Source organism: Diabrotica virgifera, chromosome 9 (assembly GCF_917563875.1).
Source record: "Diabrotica virgifera virgifera chromosome 9, PGI_DIABVI_V3a".
NCBI classification, from domain to species: Eukaryota; Metazoa; Arthropoda; class Insecta; order Coleoptera; family Chrysomelidae; genus Diabrotica; species Diabrotica virgifera.
The window spans coordinates 77,305,512-77,322,023 of NC_065451.1; the positions used below are offsets into that span (position 1 = coordinate 77,305,512).

General features: G+C 32.4%; 1 protein-coding gene across 1 annotated transcript in view; it reads left to right on the plus strand.

Moving 5' to 3' along the window:
• Positions 1–16,512, plus strand: part of LOC126892761 (basement membrane-specific heparan sulfate proteoglycan core protein-like) — a 262,493-nt gene that overhangs the window by 152,005 nt on the left and 93,976 nt on the right. The window lies entirely within an intron of this gene.

A 16,512-nucleotide genomic window follows, 5' to 3' on the forward strand; every position in this document is an offset into this window, starting at 1 on the left:
CAGTTTCAGATTTGGCGTAGATCTACGCTTCTGCTATGTCTTGGTCTCGAATGTTGTTTTTGAGTAGAATGTGTCTAAGGATATTCAACCTCTCATCCTTACCGATGAGCCCAGAGAGGTTGAAGAGGGCGAAACCCATTTCTAAGAACTAGTGTTTGGATTTTTAATTCTATTCAAAAAATTTTCCCAACCCAAAATGGTGGATGTGTGAATTGTTCGTAAGGGGATTTCTCCACATTCTCTATTTCATTTGATTGATATCGTACGAGTGGTCGTTAAACCAATAACTTCTCATCTTTTGTTTTAAACATATGTTTTACTTCAAGTAATTAGGGAATTAAAACTTGAGATTGTCATTTTCAGATTTGGCGTAGATCTACGCTTCTGCTATGTCTTGGTCTCGAATGTTGTTTTTGAGTGGAATGTGTCTAAGGATATTCAACCTCTCATCCTTACCGATGAGCCCAGAGAGGTTGAAGAGGGCGAAACACATTTCTAAGAACTAGTGTTTGGATTTTTAATTCTATTCAAAAAATTTTCCCAACCCAAAATGGTGGATGTGTGAATTGTTCGTAAGGGGATTTCTCCACATTCTCTATTTCATTTGATTGATATCGTACTAGTGGTCGTTAAACCAATAACTTCTCATCTTTTATATATATATATATATATATATATATATATATATATATATATATATATATATATATATGAAAGGAAACGGCGATAGGAAATGCTTTTGGCCTTTCTGGTAATAATAAAATAACCAGACTCCAGTACACTTGGTACGACATCTACATGAATTAAACGAAAAGATTTCTCTGATATACAGAAGAAATCTTTTCCGTAGCGGACGCGAAAATGTAAATTTCAAAGTCTTCATAAAAGACGATGAACGACAAAAGACACCTCTTTATGTCACAGATTTGTCTACAAAGCCACGTTATTCGCTACACATTCGTCAATAACGGAGAAAAACCGTGATATGAAAGGAAACGGCGATTGCATTTTATTTCACTTCGACCACCACCGATATTCTACACGACGTGTTTCGAGCTCATGTCAAGCTCTCGTCAGGAACATCTTTTTTTTTTTTTTTTTTTTTTTTTTTTTTTTTTTTTTTTTTTTTTGGGAGGTGAGAATCTTCAAAAGACCGTCTGGGAAGGTGTCCCAGGTGTGTCGGATTCGATCCGTCACGCTTCACCGTGCCGAACCGCCTACCGACTAAACTCACCTCCTCTTCCTCCAGCCGACAGGTCTGGAACCGCTCTTGGCGAGCATGTCTGACTCGTCGACCTTACTCATAACTCCCCCCGGGCACCCTCTGCGTGCACTCCGTAGATTAAGCGGCCACCCAGCCGCCCCGTCCCGCACACACCCCGCACAAAGACCGGTCGGTGAAGACGACCGTCCCGTGCAGACCATGTGCGGGTGGGGCGACCGGGGTGCCCCCAATCAAACATGAACTAGCAAAAGGATACCAGTCGACAGTTACGAGCAACTCCAAACATTCGTGCTTTCATCAATTCGCACTCACACTCATACCCATTCATTCTACAGTTAACAGGAAGCAGTCAGTGAGGTTGGGTGTAAAAATCCTCCCCCACTACCTGATACAAAACAAAAAACAGACTAAAACAAGACAAAACAGAAAGTAAACAAAACAATACAAAGGCAGTCAGCATGGGTTAGATGTAAAAGGTCCTCCCCCTGCTGACTACCGCTTACAACACGCAACACATTTGAGTAATAAAATTGATTTAAAATGATAAATATTGTATAAATAAGATTGAAGAAGTAAATAAGAAGATAAAACAAGATAAAATAAATAAATAAGTAAAACTAGTTAAAATAAGACAGACAGCGCAGGTTGGATGTAAAGGATCCTCCCCCCACTGGCTGCCATCTGCGACACAAAAATAAAAACGTTAAAAAAATAAATAAATAGACGGTCATCCCGCTTGCAGTCGCCTCTCTTTCTCCTCTTTGTGCTTCATTGTCTTCGTGACAAAAGCAATGATCAGGTCGAAGTCTCTCTTGCTATTGATAGCTTTATCAATTAGCTCGTGAGGCTCGCCTAGAGGGGATCCCAGTCCCAGCTGCAGCTCGGTACGTCCCGCCTGGTATGCAGGGCACACGAAGACGACATGCTGCGCGTCATCCACTACTCCACACTCAGGGCATAGATCGTCCATGGTTTTCCCTATACGATGAGTAAACTTCCTGAACGATCCATGTCCCGTCAAAAATTGTGTGAAATAGTAGCCGACGCGCCGATGCCGGCACTCGTACCACCTCACCACATCTGGAATCAGGGATCTCGTCCAGGCCGCCTTCTCGACTTCGGCTGCCCATTCCCTCTGCCACATCTCTAGACTTCTTTTCCTTTCTTGTGGACCTGAACCTATTGCCCCGTTGCCCCTCTGGTACATTCGGACTCTTTCTCTGGCCAGGATGTGCACCGGTACAGACCCAGCCACCACCTGTAAGGCAATGGTTGATACGGTTCTATACGCGCTGCACACCCTGATCAGAGGTTTCCTTTGTGTCCTAAGAAGCACGTCTTTATACTTTTTCATTCGAAGGACCTCGTGCCACACTGGGGCTCCGTATAAAACTATGGATAAGATGGATTGTGCCATCACTATTCTCTTCTGGGATCCAGGACCCCCTATATTTGGCATAAATTTATTTAGTATAGAGGTCCTTTCTTCTGCCTTCCGACATGCTTCTTGTACGTGTTGTCCGAATTTAAGCTTGTCGTCGAAAATAATTCCGAGGTACTTAACCGTCTTTTGGGGTCTTATTACAGAGCCTTTATATCCAAATATTATGTCATCTCTCTTTCTTGGTCCCCTCAAGATAATGGATTCTGTCTTCTCTACTGCTAACTTTAGATCATTTCTCTCTATCCAATCTGCGGTCTTCTGTATTGCTTCGTTTACTTTTTGTATTATTCCCCTATTCATGTCGTCTTCGACCAGTAATGCTAGGTCGTCCGCGTATGCAATCGCTCTCACTCCTCTCTGCCTGTTTACTTCTAGTACCCCGTTGTATAGTATATTCCAAAGTAAGGGTTCGTCAGGAACATCTAGGTGGATGGTCGAGGTGTAAGAAAATGCTTTCCACCTAGATGTTCCTTACGAGAGCTTGACATGAGCTCGAAACACGTCGTGTAGAATATCGGTGGTGGTCGAAGTGAAATAAAATGCAATCGCCGTTTCCTTTCATATCACGGTTTTTCTCCGTTATTGACGAATGTGTAGCGAATAACGTGGTTTTGTAGACAAATCTGTGACACAAAGAGGTGTCTTTTGTCGTTCATCATCTTTTATGAAGACTTTGAAATTTACATTTTCGCGTCCGCTACGGAAAAGATTTCTTCTGTATATCAGAGAAATCTTTTCGTTTAATTCATATAGATGTCGTACCAAGTGTACTGAAGTCTGGTTATTTTATTATTACCAGAAAGGTCAAAAGCATTTTCTTACACCTCGACCATCCACCTAGATGTTCCTGACGAGAGCTTGACATGAGCTCGAAACACGTCGTGTAGAATATCGGTGGTGGTCGAAGTGAAATAAAATGCAATCGCCGTTTCCTTTCATATCACGGTTTTTCTCCGTTATTGACGAATGTGTAGCGAATAACGTGGCTTTGTAGACAAATCTGTGACACAAAGAGGTGTCTTTTGTCGTTCATCGTCTTTTATGAAGACTTTGAAATTTACATTTTCGCGTCCGCTACGGAAAAGATTTCTTCTGTATATAAGAGAAATCTTTTCGTTTAATTAATATATATATATATATATATATATATATATATATATATATATATATATATATATATATATATATATATATATAAAATAGTTGGTATTATTGACTGACAATATGTAGATACAAGTTTTTATTGAGGTTGCAGTCAGTGTAAGGAGCAGGATGAGAGAAACTCTTTGTTACAATCGAGCTTTCGCAAAATTTATTTTCTTCGTCAAGATTAGCTAAAATGAGTATATAATTATAAATACAATGAAATTAAAGATAAAAGAACATTGTATAAAAAAGCACAAAAACTTACAACGTGAGGTTAGTTCATTAATTTAACATTTCCACAAAACATAATTATATAAAAATATCCTTATTTTAATCGTTTCCAAATTTCAATGTTTTAATTTTTACAATTTCTAATGAAAAATTTTGATTTATTAATTTAGTTCTAAATTTGATTAATGCCAGAAAGACACTCAATTAATGTCAATAAGACATTAAATAGAAATATTTAATATAGAAATAAAAGCTACATTTTCAGACATAAACTTTTTAGAAAAAAATATGTTAACCATTAAGGATAACTTACAAAACTTACTTCCACAAGATATTACTACTGAATTTTTTCGTAAGCAGAAAATAGCTTACAACAAAATATTTCATAATATAAAACAAAATAACATACTTAAATTTGAAAATCTGAAAATGAAGGCTTATAACTCAATTACTTTTAAAGAAAAATGGTTTAAGAATTTAACTAACATTGAGTTTCCTTATAATGTAAGAAAGATACTCGCATTAGGTCCTAAATTCTGTTTATTACCAACTATTAAAGATTTCAAAATTTCTAATATACGAGCAGATATCGAAAGTACAATAACTAGATTTTCTGAAAATGAAAAAAATTTAGTCAGGGCACAATGCACTAACATCATAACTAACTATTTACACAAAAATAAAGATAATACTCATTTTTTAAATAGTTTATATCATGAATGTAAAAAATTTATCAAAGAACACCCTGAAATATACATTGTGAGAAGTGATAAAGGAAATGTGACTGTTGCGATGTACAAAGATGACTACTACACAAAAAGTTATGAACTTTTAAATGACACTAAATATTATAAAAAATTACAAAATAATCCGACAAGTACCCTACAACAGAAAGCCAACAAAATAGTTACTGAATTAAAAAATATAAAAAATGATCACCAAAGAAGAAGCTTCAACTCTTACAATATATAACTCAGTTACACCACGGTTTTATGCACTACCAAAAATACATAAACCTAACTTAGCAATGAGACCAATTGTATCATCAATTAATTCACCCAATAGTAAATTGGCAACATTTTTAAATAATATTCTTACAAAATCATATAACTTAAATGATAATTTCTCTATACAGGATTCTTTTGAACTAAGTAATTTTATCAATAACTATCAACTACCTAACTACTATCTTATGGTAAGCTTTGACGTAGTATCTTTATTTACCAATCTACCTCTACATGTTATCAATAACAGTATTAACAGACACTGGCATGAAATTGAAATAAATTGCAAAATAAACAAAAAAACTTTCTTAGACATTTTGGGGTTCATTTTTGATTCTAATGTGTTAATTTTTGATAATACATTCTACAAACAAATTTTTGGCACACCCATGGGCTCTAGTATTTCATGCATATTATGTAATTATGTACTGGATGATTTAGTCAAGGATTCTTTAAATAAATTGCATTTTTATATTCCATTTATTAAACGATTTGTGGATGACTTAATACTTGCTTTACCTGTAAATAAAATAAATGAAACTTTACAAACTTTTAACAACTATAGTGAACATCTAAAATTTACATGTGAAGAAGAAATAGATAACAGCATCCCATATCTCGACATAAGAATCAAACGAAATCCACAAAATATATTAATAACTGAATGGTACAGGAAACCTATAGATAGTAATAGATTTATCAACTATCATTCCCAGCATCCACCTCATATGAAAATAAATTTAATATTGGCTCTAAAACACAGAATCACCAAATTATCTCACAGTAGCAACATCAATAAAGGATTAATGGAACTCAAAGACATTTTATTGGAGAATTCTTACCCAATTAAACTAATAAACAAATTTTTATTTAACAACCCTAATAATAGAATGACTGACATACATATAACAACAACACCAAATCACCAAATTTTACAACCCCAATTTACTTATACATCACTACCTTACATACCAATATTAACACCCAAATTAACTAAAGTATTTACGAACTACCCACAAGTTAAAATTGCAACTAAAAATGTAAAGACATTAGCATCACTATATACAAAAACTAAAACACCTATTAGTATTATGGAAAGCTCAAATGTAGTTTACAAAATACCATGCGAAAATTGCGATAAGTCATACATCGGACACACATCCAGGAATTTAATAGGTAGACTAACGTCACACAAAAGCGACTTTAGAAATAATAAAAACACATGTGCATTAGTAGATCATGCAATAAACAAAAATCATACATTCAAATTCGATGAAACAACGGTATTAAAACATGAAAATAAACTAAATAAAAGAGAATTTTTAGAAATGGTGTGCATAAATAAATATCAATGTGTAAATAAAAGAACAGACATAAATAAACTAAGTAACATCTATAATTATATTTTATCTTACGATAAATGATATTCTAATTAAATAATAGTAAATTCCCTGACAAAATTTCAAAAATTAAATTTTTAAAATTTTTTTTAAAATTAACGCCACTTTAATTTATTAATAAAACAATAATCAACAAAACATGTACTTATATCTATCTATACCTTCCATAATTTAAAGTGTACAAGTAAGTAATAATCAAAAAACTAGTTTTTAACAACTTAAAATAAAATAAACAGATACCTATTTAATGTCTTATTGACATTAATTGAGTGTCTTTCTGGCATTAATCAAATTTAGAACTAAATTAATAAATCAAAATTTTTCATTAGAAATTGTAAAAATTAAAACATTGAAATTTGGAAACGATTAAAATAAGGATATTTTTATATAATTATGTTTTGTGGAAATGTTAAATTAATGAACTAACCTCACGTTGTAAGTTTTTGTGCTTTTTTATACAATGTTCTTTTATCTTTAATTTCATTGTATTTATAATTATATACTCATTTTAGCTAATCTTGACGAAGCAAATAAATTTTGCGAAAGCTCGATTGTAACAAAGAGTTTCTCTCATCCTGCTCCTTACACTGACTGCAACCTCAATAAAAACTTGTATCTATATATATATATATATATATATATATATATATATATATATATATATATATATATATATATATATATATATATATATTGCATTTGCGTCCCTCGTGGCTTCTGTATAGTTTTGACTCTTCGTGACTTCCGATCAATATACAGCGTGTATATTAACAAGAATGATTCCATACAGTTAGCGCTCGCTTTGGCATCCGTTATACTGGCAACAATGTACTATGGTATCAAGTCAAATATTTAACCTTGGTCGTGTTTACGTGAGAATTTAGTTGAAGAACCCAGACAAATTCTATTTATAACTTTTGCCAACTATGTGGTTTGCTCGAATATACGATAAGGATTTGCTGTAAATTCTTTGTTTCCGTTTTTATATTCTTAAATCAGGTTAGAAAAACTTATTTCTTGGGTGTAGTTATGAATAATGTATTTTCTAGACTTTAAAATTTTCTATTTTATTTTGATGGAAGAAGATTATGGATTTCGGAAGATTTCGATGGAATAAGTTATAATGTAATATACCTAACAATACCACTATATACCCTTGACAAATGTTTTTTTTTAGTTAATAATTGTTTGATGATCCTTTCGATAGGTTAGGTTTGGTTTATTCTTAAATTTTATTTTGATAAATAATCGGTATTGTTTCTCTCTCTCTCTTTCTCTCTCTCCCTCTTTTTCTCTCCCTGTAATACCTTCCCTTATTATGAAGTATTGGGCGCTCTTGCGTTTCTTAGCCAAAAATCAAAGATGACTGATTCGCAGGATTAGCGCATCCTTTTCTGTTTTATTCTTTCGAAATTTGCTATACAAGTATTTTCCATTGCTCTCTGTTTCTCGCTCTCTGTTTGACTTCTCTCCATCTCAACGCCAATTCTTTTATGATCTCTTGTTACAGTTCTTCTCCAGCAATTAATATTTTGATTTTGGTTAATTCTGATATATCGCGTGTGTTCCAGATTTTTCTTAGGAGGAAACAGTAGCGATCAACAGGTAGCGAAAACGCGTTCCAAGATTGCAGCTGTAATTTTGAATATTTTTTCGAAATATTTGGCACACGTATTCGTAATATAATAAAGAATGGCGGTACAGAGCCAATTTGAAAAATATATTAATATGTGGAAATTACTCTGTAATTAAATACAATATTAAAAAAACCAGCCTGTACCGCCATTAAGAAGACCAAAAAAAAATACACTTTCTTCAAATAAACTTTTTTATCCGATGCCTAGATTTTGTGTAATTTTGGAACTACTAAAATTTTTTATTTCATTAGTAGTTCCAAAATGACACAAAATCTAGGCATCGGATAAAAAAGTTTATTTGAAGAAAGTGTATTTTTTTGTTCTTCTTAATGGCGGTACAGGCTCGTTTTTTTTAATATTGTATTTAATTACAGAGTAATTTCCACATATTAATATATTTATTAATTTGGGTCTCTGTACCGCCATTCTTTATTATATTACGAATACGTGTGCCAAATATCTCGAAAAAATATTCAAAATTACAGCCGCAATCTTGGAACGCATTTTGGCTACCTGTTGATCGCTACTGTATCACCTTAATGCATTATATGATTATATAATGAGTGCATATTATTGTGCCTTTACTATCCTTTTTTCTACATCTGCTCTATTAGCGCCTTTTTTCCATGATCGATCCCAGATATGTAAAGTTATCTACCTCCTGTATTTGTCTTCCTTGTATTTTAATTTTAGTTTCTTGGTTGCTGTTTTTTTTAAGTTTGTTTTTTTTTGACTTTATCTTCAGACCCATTATCTTGGAGTATTTTGCAAGCTTGTCGATCTTCTTTTGCTTATGGCTGCTATGTTCGGTTAGGGGACAAATGTCATCTGCGAACTACAAATCGTCCAACTAGTTATGCAATTTCCATCTAATACCTGTTTTATTATCGCTTATTTTCTGCATGATCCAGTCCGTTATTATTATAAATATTGTCGGGGATAGCACACATCCTTGTTTAACTCCGCTTTGTATAGCTATATCTACTACCATTTTTCCCGCATGTTGTAATCTGGCTCTATATTTCTTGTAAAATAGTCTGATTAAGTTGATTTATTTTATCGGTAGTCAAGTTTATATTTTTTATTAGTATTATATCAAGTATTATATCACAAGTTTATATTTTTTTGCCATTCACCAGCTTGTTCCAAGATAATTATAGAGTACAAAAGATACAGAGGTACAGGTACAAGATACAGAGGTACAGATAGAGTACAAATGTGGTCGATAGTGGAGCGTTTTGCGCGAAAACCTTCTTGGTTGCTTCTTAGTCTTAGTTTCTTGTCTATTTCTGGCTTCAGTCTATTCAATATGATATTTGACATTATTTTGAATGTGGCACTTAGCAGTGTTATTTCTCGCCAATTCTCGCATTTTTTGGTATCTTAATGGTTAAACCCACGTTCCATTTCTGTGGGAGCTCCTGGTCGGCCCATATCTTGTTAAAGAGTTTGTGTAACATTTCAACTGATTCGTTTGCGTCCGCCTTTATTAAATCTATCGGTAGTTTGTCGCTTTCAGCGGCTTTGCCATTTTTGTTAGTTGATTCAGTGTGTTTTGTATTTCTTCTTTCGTAATTTCAACTGTTCTAATGTTTATTTCCTGTATTACATTATCTCCGTCTATATCTGGTGTTTGGAGTATATTTCCTTGCAGTGTTCTTTTCATCTTTGTATTATTTTATGTTCTGATTTAATTATATTATTTCCTTGTTTATCTTTGCTTTGTTTATTACTGTTTAGCGTTTTCCCTGTCAAATTTCGGATGATATTGTACTGTATTTTCATATTTACCATATGATTTACGTAGTATCTTTTGTCTTTTCTGACTTGCTTTTTAACCGCTATATTTTTCTTTGTATTTCCTTTCTACTGCTTTTCCTTCTTCGGTTGCTTCTTTTTGTAACATTTCTTCTTTAAGTTTCTTTCTTTCTTCTCTTAATTGCAATAGTCCAGAAAAATAAGGTTTTTGTCAGGACACTTGACCAGCCAGGTGGCAAATGGTTTTTTTGGAGTTATACATATTACATTATAAATACAACAAAGCCCGTCACAGTTCGGACGAGAATTTTAGTTATTAACAAATAAGGGTCAAATATGACAGTTTTTTTGTTTAAATGGCTACAGGTAAAAATAACGTAATTGTAGATATCTTTTAGTAGATAAGCAAAGGTTTAAAATGGAAGTTTTTGAGTTTTGTTCTGATTATTTGTTACTTCGTAAATTGCAAAATAAAACTAAATTTCGAAAATAAAGAAATTGCTATAACTTTTGCAAAAATAAACTTAAGACTTTGATATTGCATGAAATGTTGAGTCAAACAGTCCACATAATGCACAAGAAATTGCAAGACGATTTGTCAATTAGTTTAAATTGCATTCGATTTGTTTATCACAAAGAGCTTTTTTGCAATGTTGTTGTTCAGAAAATAATAATAATACAGCAATTCTGTGGAAACCACAGGAAAGAAGAATACTTACATTTTCAACTTATTTAAAAAATCAATAAGAAGTCATTTTTACCATTCTGAAAACATTTTACGAAAGTAGAATCATTTTTGGCTTATAAACAATTTGAATAACTATATTAACATATTGACTAAATCTGCGTTGGGATTTGAAAAGCTGATATTTTTATACGAATTTTCAAAAAAAAACTTTTCGCCTAGGTTAATTACGAGCAAATTTAGCCACTTCTATTACTTTTTTAATTTACAGTTACTTCTATATACATAAAATTCTCCTGTAACAGTGTTGGTTATCATATTCCTCCGAAACGGCTTGACCGATTCTTATGAAATTTTACACATATATTCTGTAGGACTGAAAATAGATTGTAATCTATTATTTATACCCATAAGTAATAAGGGGGTTACCCTCTGCCACTTTTTTATTGTTTTAGACAAAATTGTCTACCTTAATTTTATAGTATGTACCATTAAAAATATATATACAACCCTTAATTTTCACCCTTCTATCACCAAGACCCTATTTTTTAATAGACATCTATTTATTTGCGTCTATAAAATTCTCCTGTCGTAGTGTTAGTTGCCAATTATTTTAGTGATGACAACTTTGGCATGGTTCTGATTAGTATTCGTTCTATAAGAAATAAAATTGATGAATTAGTTTTGTTTCTGGAGGAATTAGGATTTCCTCCGATAGTTGCGGTTACAGAGCACTGGCTTGAAGTTAACGAGCCTTTTTTGTAGAAAAATATACCACAATTGCCAGGTATGATCGTCCAAGTTCGGCTCATGGAGGCACCCTGATTCTCTCTAGAAATAATGATTTTTCTCTGGTAACAAAATATGACTTTTTGTTAAGTGAATCCTTCTTTGAGTTTTCCTTAGTTTATAATAAAAATCTTAATCTTTACATTATTTGCATTTATAGATCACCTGATTCTACCGTGGAACTATTTTTTCAGAACCTGCTAAATTTGTTAGATGACCTGCCTCATAAAGGCAGAAAAATTCTATGCGGTGATTTTAACATTAATTATGCTGCTGCTAGTGCTACCCAAGTGTCCCTGGCAAACATATTTGAATCGTATGGTCTCTCAATGCACGTTAATTCTCCTACAAGGATTACAAAAACTACATCTATCATAATCGATTATATTTATATTGTTTCAGATTTCTCACCCCTTGATGTCTGCTCTACAGTTATTAATGCGGGACTATCTGATCATGAAGCAGTGTATACGAAATTTAACATCTTCAGCAAACCCTCCTCAAAAACCCGACGTTTAGGTAGGATTTTTTCCGCCCAGAATTTTCGTAAATTCCAAAATTTATGCTTAACTTCTGAGTGGCAATTTCCTTCTATAGACGTGGACTATAATTTCAGTGCTTTTCTAGATAAGCTTCTCCACATCTTCAATAAGGCATTTCCTTTAATTCCTATTAAGCCAAAACATCGGAAACCTTGAGTTACGAAAGGTATTCGCATATCAGCTAAGAATATGCGTTCACTACTATACATCAAGAAATTTACTACCAATGTTGCTGTCACTGAATATATCATGAAGTACAGGACAACATATCTAAAACTTGTCAGGTCAGCTAAAAAAGACTATTATCAAAATCGTCTGGGAAGCTCTTAAAGTGTTGCAAAAGAAACTTGGTCTATAATAAACGATCTTCGAAATAAAACTCACACAGCCCAATCATTTTCCCTTCCAAATCCTGAAAGTCTAAACGACTACTTCGTTAATGTGAGTAAAAATATAACATCAACAATTTTGCCGCAACAAGATCCCATTTCCTATCTTTCTAATTTAAGGCAGGTCTCGAATTCATTCTTTTTACGACCAGTCGATAATTCTGAACTGATCCAAACAATCAATAGTATCAAAAGCAAATCATCCTGTAGTACTGATGGACTATCTATAAAATTTTTCTCTAATCTCACAGAAAATGTTTTGGAAATCCTCCTCTCACTAATTAATGATTCCTTCGAAAAAGGTAAATTTCCAGATTGCCTAAAGACAGCCATTATTATTCCTCTTCATAAGGGTGGCGAAAAATCTGATGCCTGCAACTATAGACCTATTGCCTTACTACCGGTACTCTCCAAAATTATTGAGAGACTCATTAAAACTAGACTTATATCCTTTATCGTTGATAACAACATTTTATCACAAAATCAGTTCGGCTTTTTAACAAATAAATGTACCACTGATGCCATGTTTTCTGTACTACATGAGGTTTACCAAGCACTAAACAATAATCTTTATACTGCTACTGTTTTCTGCGACTATGCCAAAGCTTTTGATTGTGTAAATCACGACATCTTGATTACAAAACTAAATTTCTATGGAATTCGAGGTATTTCTTTGAATTGGTTCCAATCCTACTTGAATAATCGGAAACAACTAGTTAGAGCAAATGATACTGACTCTAGTCTCAAAAACATCGTATGTGTAGTACCACAAGGTTCAGTATTGGGTCCTATACTGTTCCTTATCTTTATAAATGACATCACTAATTTAAAAATCAATGGGAAAATTTTTCTTTTTGCTGATGATACCAGTATCACTTGGAGCAACTCAACTATTGCATCTCTTCATGAAACTATAACTTCGGATCTACTGACGATAAAGACCTGGTCTGACTCTAATTTACTCTCTTTTAACGTAAATAAAACAGTAGCATGATCCTATAAAGGAGCTCTTCAACCTTTGCCTCTTAATAACAACCAGATCAGTACCGTTGATTCTGTAAAATTTCTTGGTATTTTTTTAGACAGCAACCTCAAATGGTCCCTTCATATCGATTCGTTAAGTAAGAAACTCGCCTCAGCTTGCTATGCAATACGATCTGTCTGAAGGGAACTCAATTTAGCATCTTCTAAAATAACATATTTTTCGTTGTTCGAGTCTCATCTTCGATATGGTCTTCCTTTTTGGGGTTCTAGTACAGCTGCTCAATTTGATGTCATTTTTCGATTGCAAAAAAGAGCAATAAGATATTTGTTTGGCCTCAGAAGATCTACACATTGCACAAGTTACTTCAGAGATCGCGAAATTTTAACACTTCCATCTTTATATATTCTAGAAACGGTTTGTTTAATTCGTAAACACCTTCATGTCTTTCCATCAAGGCCCAATCATCTTTACTCCACCAGAAATTCAATCTTTGATATTTATTTACCGATTCCATCCACTGAGTTAGTAAAGAAATCTATATTATATTCCGCAAAGAAAGTGTACAATAATCTTCCGTTACAACTTAAATCTGCACCATCTTTCCCTAAGTTCCGTAAAATGACAAAAGCCTATCTATCCAAAAGACCATATTATTCAATAGAAGAATTTCTTAATGAATAACTAAGAAAATTGGGTTCCATACGCAGTAGCATAAACTTGTCAGTTCCTTATGTTGTACCTATTTTATTTTATTTGTTGTATGTTCAATTTGCAATTTATATATATTTTGCAATAAATTGTTTTTGTCTTGGCTTTTATATCTTATACTGTACATTATTGACGATTTATCTAATTTTAGTAAATTGTAGTTGTTATTTGTTATTTATATTATGTTTTTCTTTTGACTGTATGTAAGCTTTGTCCATAAAATTGTAAAAATTTTCAGTGACAATAAAGCATATTTCTATTCTATTCTATTCATAATCCTCCGATACCGCTTGAACGATTTTTATGAAATTATATATGTATACTGGAAGGTCTTAGAATCATAATTATCGGCCCCATAACATTTTGTATTGTTAGGTAGGTATATGTGTACATAACATACTCTACAAGACTACAAGAAGTATACATAAATAAAAAAAATGATCAAAATCCATCAACTATCTCTGGAGATATTAAGAGCAACATATCTTTGAAAAATAAATTTCATTTTTTGAATGCACAGATTTTAATAATTCCCCTCCACCGACCACGAGTCGATTTCGTTAGGGCGTTATTTTTAAAGATATATTAACCACTCTGTTCAAGTTTACTCAAACTTTTACATATAAACTATATACATACCTTGAACTTCAAAATAGCGCTAGTTAGCTTTCTTAATTGTTATGAACAAACTAGCTGTGCATTAAATAAAAAAAAGTGGCTAACTTTGACCGTAATTAGCCAAGGTGAAAGTTTTTTTTAACATTTGTGTAAAAGTACACATCGAAAACAATGTGATAAATACATGGGTATTTCCTGTACACCAACAATCAGCAAAATATACGAAAGGATCTTAAAAAACCGACTAGAAGACGAATACAAGAAAATGGAAGCAGATGAGCAAGCAGGATTCAGAGCCGGAAGATCTACAATTGATCACCTTTTTGCAATCGCACAAGTCATGGAAAAGAAAACAGCGATTAACCAAGAGATTCATTTCGTATATTATATTGATCTGAAAAAGGCATACGACAGTGTACCTTCGGTAAAGTTATGGGAGACAATGGAGAATACAAATATAAACATAGAAATGTGAAAATTGAAAACTACCCCTAACTGTAAAAAATTATAAAACAACATTTTTAACTTTAATATTGTCAACATTTGGTTTTTATTAGGTAAATAATGATTGTTTTATGATTTAAGATATACTATCATAATATTTCAACCCTTAAAACCACCCTTGCTGGAGCTATATATTAAAAATTTACTTATTCTAAAAGAATCATTTCAGCTTGCATCGATTTACATAAAAATTTGGGATTAGGATCACATCACCCTGTACTTCATATTCTATATCATGCTTAAGGGCGTTGATTATTTTAGGGGTGTAACCTACCCCCTATTGACAAAAATTATATAAAAACATTGTAAATTTTAATATGGGTAAAATTTGGTTTTGATTGGTTAAATAATGATTGTTTTATACTTTAGGATAAAATATCATATTTCAACCCTTAAAAACCACCCTTAATAACATCACAATTTTTATAAGTAGATAATTTAATAGATCTATACAGAAAAAAAGTAGAATTAAAGAATTACAAAAACATTTATTTACACAAAAATACGAATTTACAAATATGTACAAATACAAATAGTTTTTTAGTCATCTTCCAGTATATCAACCGGTTCTGTGGTATTATACATATATTGAAAATTATCCATAAGCGGACTATTCGATATTTAAAAAAATAATCGTTTCTAAATATGGCTCCTTTATTTTTGACGATAAAAAGTTTTTTCAAAAATAATTCTGTAGGATTTTTGAAGAGTTCTAAGACCGTGAAAACTAAATTCTGTAAGATCCCTTAGTTTTTAATTGGGGTGAGTTTAAAAGACGCGAATAAGGGGGTGTTTGCTCGTAAATAGAGGTTTTAAATAGCTATAGTATCTCTCTAACTGTTCACTGTAATGAAAATCTATGCACAAGAGAATTTTACTTATTAAATAATAAGCGACAATTTAGTAGTCCATAATTTTTTTCGTATCTCCAGTATTTTCGGAGATATTTTGAAGTAAAAGGTGACAAATAGGCCAATTTTTCTAAAATTAGGCCTTTTAAATAGGTCGAACTTCTTGGGTGTATTGATAATACGAATATAAAGGGAATTACAGAAAGGCGAAGACCAATTTTTAATCAGTAGGGTAGTTAGGGGGTTGTTTTCACTGATTTTTTCATAGAGAATAGCAGGTACCGACCTTTTTTTGTTCATGAGTCGCTTAATTTTCATGCTAGGAGCTTCATATTATTATTTTTTGAAAGGTCTAACCGTATACTTAAAAGATTATTTAAGTTTAATTTAATTTGTGTTACTAAAAGATGCATTTTTGATATCCACAGTTTTTTTGATTAAATGCATATTTTTCGAGGTATTCTCAAAAAAACATCTAAATAAGTCGATTTTTTCGTCGAAAAACTGTTACTTTCAAGTGCGAATAACTCGAAAAATACTAGTTTTACGAAGAAAATGTAAAAAACATTTTTTTCTTAGAATTCATTTTTACATCG